Consider the following 8,300-nt stretch of genomic DNA (forward strand, 5'->3'; position numbering starts at 1 on the left):
ATGTGGGTTCACAGCAAAAAACTGAAGAAGCAAAACAGCTCTTAAGGGAAGAGAAAAAGGGCCTGAAAGCGGAGAAGGTGCAAGCACAGAGGTGGAGAGCAGCATCCTGCCATCCATCGTGCTGTGGAGCCAGCGGCTCCTTTGTTCGTGGTCTCTGTGCCTGTGTGCTCAAGCTATGGTACAGCTCTAGTAGACCATCTACAAGCCTATAAAACCGGCTGCTTCCAGCACTGTCAGTGGTCCTGGTGTGCTCACCGCTGTTGTCCACAGCGCTTTATTGTTTCCTACTCTGGTGGTTGCTCTCTGATGACAGACAGGCCCAGGGAAGAGAATGGTTATTTAAACATATCAATGTTTATATAGTAAACAAAATAGGTGACAGGAACATGTGGCAATTTTAAAAAATTTGTATGAAATTGACTTGATTCCCTGCTTTCTGGGTTTTTTGCTTGAAATCAGGTAGTTGTTACTGATCTTCTGCAGTGTGGGGAGCCCCAACTTTTCAAGTTGGTCTGGCCCTCTGCCTCTGTCATGACAATAAAACACAAACTAACTTCCTGCCTTGGTAGCTCCAGTTTTGCTCCTTTTCCTGAGAAGATGAACGCTTCCATGATTTTTTTTTTTTTTCCATGCATGCTCACAGAGTTGGAAAGCTTTTGCTGTGTGTATCTTGCATGGAGGAGTCGGGTACCAGGTGACACAGCAGGGCAGAAAGGAAGCACGGAGATGCTTACCCGGCTCTGCCTAGTCCTGTGGCAGGACAGGGCTCCCTGCTGGGGTCCCAGTCAGCCACACCATCAGCTCCTCGGCTGTGTCTCTTCCACAGCCATCGCCAGGAAAGGCTTTTCTCAGGCGGCTCTTTCTGGCCACCGCAACATGGAAAGCGGGCAAAGCTGTCCTGTCCATTTTGGCCTTTTTCTGTGAACCTTCAGTAACCTCTGAGCCCATCAGTGGATTTTTCTTTGGGTTTACCATTTAAGGGCTTTCTTCCATCTTTGTAAGTTTAAACAAAAATGTGAAAGTGACATTATGCTTGATCTTGGGGGTTTTGTCCCTTGTTAAGGTTTCAGTACTGGTTTTGTTGCCAGACATGCTGCAAATGGTAACAACAGTCACCCATTTGCAAGTGTTTTGTGGACACTCAGAAACGGGGTTGTATGATTTACTTTTTGGTTTCATTGAGCAGGCTTTTTTTTTTTTTTTTAATTGAAGTATTTTACTTAACTGTTGCCACTTCCTGGAGCCAAACACTAAAGGTCACCAAATTGGAAGCAGAAGTGCCATTAACTGAACTCTGTGAATGTCAAGTCAAGTTGCGCCTGTAGCTGGCACATAAGACAACACTATTCAGTGGGGGGATGATCTTTCCCACTGTAACTACTTTTTTTTTTAAAAAAAAAAAAGAAAAAATTACAAACCTCATTTTCAGTGTATTGTGTAAAATGTTTTGGGAAAGGAGTATGGTGTGTTATGTCTAGTGGGTGAGACCTCCCTCCCCATTTCAGTTTCTGATGAAGTTTTAAAGAATCGTGTTACTGTATGTTTTGATCATGAATAGTCTGGTGGTGCTTCCTCATAGCACAAGCTTAAATCAAGTACTGAAAACAGTCTTACAAGCTAAATGTCTGCATGATGTTACATCTGTTGTACCTACTGAAGAGAACTTTGTATGTAAATGTACAGAATAAAATGACGTTGTCCCATCAGTTTGCTTTCCTTGGTCTGGCTCCCTTGCAGTGACTTCTGAAACAGCCTGGCAGCAGCTAATGTCAGTGATGCCTCAGCAATCACAGAATCGTCTAGGTTGGAAAAGACCTTGAAGATCATCTTGTCCAACCATTAACCTAGCACTGACAGTTCCCAACTGCACCATATCTCTAAGCGCTATGTTGACCCTACTTTTAAACAGTCCTACTCCCCTCTACAGAGTGAAATGATTGTAAATCAGGCTAATTAAATCAGCACATTGATTTGCAACTAATTATTCTTTATATTCAGTCACAGAAGAATAGTTGACTCTGTTTCTTAGCTGGTGTAAATTAAAAATAAAATACCCTCCAACAGTTGCTTTTTGCTATTGTGGTCCTGAACTGTGGCCAAGGACTGACACTTGTTCCTACCAAGTAAGGAAGGGTCCTCTGCACCTGCATCAGATCTCAGCATTGAAGCCACAGGGTGTTCAAACCCATCTGGAGAAGTCTCAGGAGTTCTGCCTTCTAGATCAGCCACCTCTCAGTTACAGGCTTTACTTGCCAATTATGGCACCACAGCAAGGTAAGTTCATTAGTTTTCTGTAGGTTGTTAAGACAGCTGTCTAGCAGCAGCTCTAGTGGTTTGTATTGGAAGCTTATGTCTGAGTCAGGGCTCAACTCACAATGAAAAATAACCTGGATTTGCTCATCAGGGTGCTACACTCAGTGTTCCTCCAGATGGCTGTGAATAATGGGGGATGTGCCACAGCATGTATTGACAGCTGCAAACAGCCACTGCACCACTGGCTCTGTGGCTGATCTGGAGTTTTTGGTATAGTTAACTTTTAGCTGCCCTTCTCATTGAACAAAATAGCCCATGGATCTGCCTTTGCAAGGATATCCATCCTACCTAAAAGCAAGTCAAGAGCTGTAGCAGCAGGATGCTTTGCAGCAGTGGTGGTAGCGACTGCTTTGATTTTTCTAGTGAGTATGCTCAATTTACACACATGATGCTTTTCTAGCAGCCTGGCAGATTTATCTATTGCTCTGAAATTCAAGCTGTGTTTTTTCCTTCTACGTAGCCCTGGGGATGTACAGATAACCCTTCTAGTGTTCTCAGTGCCTAAGAATTGGAAGGAAAGCCAATGTTTAGCACTAGTACTACAACCAACAAGGGCTAAAAGGAGCAAAGTAACACTCATTTTATGTTACAGCTTTACAGTACAAAAATGTTGTGGTTTTTAATTTTAACACTAAAAGCTGTTTACTATGTTCAGTACTAGTAAGCAGTAGATTAATTGTACAGCTAGAATTTGGAACTGATTTCCCAGCAGATCCCAGTATTGAATAGAGGCGGGCCACTACACGTGGTTTTTTAGTGATGTTCATACATTGCAGCATATTTTCTACTCTACTCACCTATCCCCTACTTAACAGGGTAGCAAATTTGAAAAAAATAAATTCCAGGTCCAACTGTATTTAGGTCCATCTATATTTAATAACAACTTCAATGAGAACAATACAAAACATACTACTTAATGTCAGTGTGTAAACTGCAATCAGTCTTTCTAAAACAAAAACTTCAGGTTATTTTACAGTGATGCAAAGTCAGAACTTCTCTGGAAAAGCCATCATTTCTTCTTTGATCCTATTTTCTATGAGTAAGGTGAAACTGCTGTCTGTGTTTTGAAGATTGTAGCTGACAAATATCTGTTTTTTGGTCTTGCTGGCTAAAACACAAAACAGAGTAGTCAGCCATAGTTTGCTCTTACATAAAACTGATGATGGTATTCAAGCAAGCCTTTTAAAAAGCCTTATCATGCAGACTTCTAAGACAACGTTCTCCACTCCTGCTGTGCTGGACCCTGTTATAAAGGAATAGCAGAACAAGTCCCTGAGCAGTGGCACTTTGGGCAAAACTATGCACGTCATTGCAATGGGCCCTACAAACCTGGGGACTTTTGGCCTGATGCAAAAAAGCCTTACAGTGCTTTTAGTGCATTTTTAGATGCTTCTTAAATATAGTACAGTTTAAGTGAACCCTAGTCTATGCTGGACTCTTAGCAGTGAAATCTAGTTTATGAGTTGGAAAGTCGAGGCTGTGAAAAACAATCACAGAGGGAAAGTGCACAAGAAAGTGATTAGGCCCCAATTAACAAAGTTGCGTTTGATCATGATCACCCAAAAAAGTGTGCACCAGTCTTGTCTAAGCTTGTTGTCAATAATTTTGTTTCCTTTAACCTTTACTTATACCGTGTCCATAAACACTCCAAGAGGCTGGACAGCCTGCACTGAACGTGGTGAAGTCAAGCCCAAGTTCTAGGCTACTGTAATGATAAATACCTAGAGAGAGGTGCTATAAAATTAAGAAGCTGCCTTCCATGACAGAGCTAATAGTGACAAAAATAATGTCCACTGGGGAGAGAAGACTTAATTATCAGTCGACTAAACACCAAGAAGTGTTTTATAAATAAAATTGAATCCTACTAAGATTTTACCATAGTACTACAGAAAATTTGCAACTCCTTTTACACATTGCTAAAGCTAAACTTTGTGAACAATGTAAACACAACACAAGAGAAATAGGCACTGAATTTAAATTGAGTTGTGTAAAATGGAAAAAATGGCATTTGGGTCATGAGATATTCTTGGCAGGAAGTGAGCTGGGAGCTGATGATCCCAGGGACAAATCAGGCTGTTCTGCTGAATATTCAAATATAACACCTGAATTTTAAAAATTGAAAATAAAGACATCAGAACTCCTAATATCTCAATCTTTTCTAAATGGGAAACTTAACTACAGAAAACCTATATATACACACATATAAAATGTAAAAAACTCATTTGAAGCATTTTCATTATGCAAATCAATTTATTATTTTCCTTTCTAACAGGTTACCAGCTTCCTGGCTTAATAAGTAGAGCTGCTTCTGAAATGCAAGGACTCATTTGCCTTTTAAGACTTGGCACTACAAAATGCTGATATAATGCAGCATGTTGCTCTGATTGCAAGAAAATTGGCACTTGGCACCAGATTTGGTGGTATAAAGCAGCATGTTTTCTAAGCACTAGTGCTCCATCATCACGCCCTAAATGAATGCAACACTAATTCTGAACTAATTAATACCATTATCCTAGATAACAAACCTATATCATACACTGCAGTGTCAAAACTCAACTTCTTATGTTTGCATAAGAACTGCTTGAGTCTCTGGGATGCTGTTCCAGTTCCTGGGAACACTGAATCCCTTAGGGCTGCCTGCGCAGAGGAACTCTGCTCCCAGCGCTGTGCCCTGGCTCTAAGGCGCAGCAGGACCTTTCTGTCCCCACTTTCATGCAGATTCACTTAGACACATGTCCTCTTGTGGAAAGGGCATAAGCGGGAACATCTTATACCTCCACGGAAGACCATCTGCAACTTCAGAGTAAAGCAGAAAATTGTGAAAAATGGGGCTTACCTAAAAACCCTCCAGCAGGGCTGCTTCCCACACAGCCTGGCTACTCACCCCTGTTGCACCAGCCCCTCAAAGAGGGCGGGGGGGGGAAAGCTTCCATTGTCCAGAATGTGCTGAATGCCAAGAGGCACTAGGGCTTCACAGACCTGTTCCTACAACCTCATGGACAGGGCCAAGTTCCAAATCCAAGCTTTCAGAGGAGGCCAGTGGGAGCAGAATAGGCAAACAAGTGTTAAAATTCTGTAGACCATTCATGCTGGAAAAGAGGTCGTGGAGGGGAACTGTGCCCAGCTGGGAAAGACTCAAAGGAGAAGTGATCTTCACTGAGAGTCTGCCAGTCCCTACAGAGAGAAGATGAAGACCTGGCGCTATTCAGCAGTCACTGCATCTGAAAGCGCTGTGATTTCAGGATATGCAGGTAAGGGAGGCACTAACAGACAAGACTTTCTCAAGAATCAGAATCCTCTAACCTACAGAAAACAATCTTTCAGGATGTGGGTTTCTTGACTAGTGAGAGACATCTTGTGCAACAGCAATCAGGCAGGGTGGTGGAAAGAGTCCTCGCACTTAATGCAAACAGATATAGATACAATTAGATAGAAAGAAGAGTAGGAACATGGCAAGTATGTCTTCAGCAATGGAAAAGAAAAAAAAAAAACAACCAAACCCTGAAATAAGGGAGAAGATAGAGCCAGGACATCAAATGCAGCTGTTCTGGCTAGGACATCTACCAGGCTATAAAGAAAACAACAGCAGAATGTGTACCCTGATGCACAGCAGCGCTGAAACTCCTGGTCCAGAGCAGGGAACCTGACACTGCAGGAATAAATGGCAGGTGATAAAATGTGACAGGGAAGTATAAGAAATAAAAATACTTATGTTCAAATGATATAGTATGCTATTTAAATTAGTGCCTGCAAAGACCAGAATGGAAATAGCATGGAAAAAATGGTGACAGCATAGGGAGTAAAAAAAAGAAAACATACTGCCTGCCTGAAGGTTACCACATAGCAGGATGGTTAAAAAGGCTACCTTGGAAGTACAGCTACAAGTCAGACTTGGCTGTGAGTAGCATCTCTGTTAATACAGAATTTGTGGGAGTAACAAGGATTTTAATTTCCCAGAGGAAAACTTAACAGTAACAGCAAAGCTTGGTATTTCTAGTCAAGGCAGAACACAAATTTCCTTACCAAGCACTTTGTGAAACAGAAGATACAGAGATGCTTAATGATGATCTTGCAGATTCACTGGTTTCAGGACAATAAACAATTTTGGAATAAGTGACCATGAGCAGACTCAAATTGCTGGACTGACAAAACAAGCCTAAAAACTAAGGTGTAGGATTTCAGAAAGATTTTTTTCTCTTCTTGAAACTCAGTTATGATCAGGTGAAGAGGAAGCATGTAATTATTCAAAGCCAGAAGTGTATTACTGACTTTCTCTTTCCAATCAAAGCTGAAAAAGGTCTACAGGCCTTCCACAATACAGTATACATTAAGCAGGATAGCACAAGTAAGAATTATAACAAATATAAAACAGACTGAACAGCAAGGAAAACTACAACCCAGAGGTTAGATGGCATGGATACAGAAGAATATTGCTGAAAACCCCAGCTGGGTTGTAGCTGACACAGAAAACTTAAGACAAAATAATGGAAGATACTTAAAGTACAAATAGAAAGTTTCACTGCACTCTGAGGATAGAGTATCCGATATCCCAGTACCAAGCAACACTATCAGTTGTCAGTAACAAAGTACATGAAATTAGCAATGTAAATGAGAAAATAACTTAAAAAAAAATCACTTACTGAGAAAAAAATTCACATGACAGGATAGCCTCTGTCCTAGAACACTGAAAGAACTAATATAAGAAATTACAAGTTATTACCAACTCTAGCTATGAAATCTGTAATAAATATTTTAAGAGTGAAGATAGCATATGTACTAAAAAAAAAAAAAGTAGAGAGTAGGAGTCACTTAGAGCTGTTAGCTGGCTCCAACACTACACAGAAGCCTAGAGCAAGATTCAGAAGAAATGAGTAATGAGGAAACCAAACAGAAAATGGAATAAACTGTTACCCTTTATCCAAAGTAAACCCTCTCTGGCTACATTTTTACTAACCGACTTCTTAAGGACAATGCACTAATTACACATCAAGAAATCACGTTATACAGTATCCTACACAATTATTATTTAAAGTGGAAATGAGTCAGTATGTAGAGAAAGAGCTGCCACCAGGGGAGACTGCGACAGTGGTTATTAAAAGATGTTATTAGGAAGAAGAAAGGACGCTAGCTGTTTTTCAAAGATCAGCCTTATGAGCAACCTTTTTTTATGTATGCATTAGCAGCCATAGAGAAGTAGGTGTAGATTTGTGAAACTGCCTGACAATACAAACTCGGGATGTACTGCCCATAATAAAGATCAGCACATGGATAATTAAGAAGAATTATGTAGCCTTTCCCGCTGAAGCAACAGAAGATGAAACTGAGCAGCATCTTGCATTTAAAAGCCGGTAACAGGTACTTCAGCAGTTCATCAGTTGGAACTGCATCAGTTACTGGTAGGTGATGATGAATAACCGGCATGATGCAGCTGTCAGAGCTGTGAGGGTGCTAGGATGCATTAGGCCAAGTATTTTTTTAGAGAAATACAGGGGTTTGAAAGTTAGCATTCAGATTCAGAAATGGGGCATTGTACTGGGTACCGCAGGACACTCTTACACGTGCTGAAAATGGAGACGTCCCGAGAGGCGCCCGTTAGGTGCTGCAGGGACAGTCAGAGCAAACACTGTGAGATGATCCAGGACTTTCCAAGGCAGAACGTCTCAGAATTTGGGGGATAAAAGGTGCAAGACGTGACGAGGTGTGGCTTCATCTTCAGGCAAAAGGCAGGCGCCTGGCGTGACGGCCACCCCCCTGCCCAGAAGCAGTTACAGCTTTAGAGAGGGGCGCTGCCTGGAAACCCCCCTCGCCAGGCCCAGCCGCGTCCTTCCCCCGCCTCACGCCCAAAGCCGGGCGCAGGGTCGCTCACTAATGCGCTTCTGATCCCGCTCAACGTGCCTCGGGGGGAGGCCCCGCCGGCTGAGCTCGGGCAGACCTGCAGGCAGCTGAAGAACCGCGGCTCGCAGCGGAGGCTACCGCGGCCCGCACCG

The sequence above is a fragment of the Athene cunicularia genome (assembly GCF_003259725.1).
Source record: "Athene cunicularia isolate RWA chromosome 2 unlocalized genomic scaffold, athCun1 chr2_part1, whole genome shotgun sequence".
NCBI classification, from domain to species: Eukaryota; Metazoa; Chordata; class Aves; order Strigiformes; family Strigidae; genus Athene; species Athene cunicularia.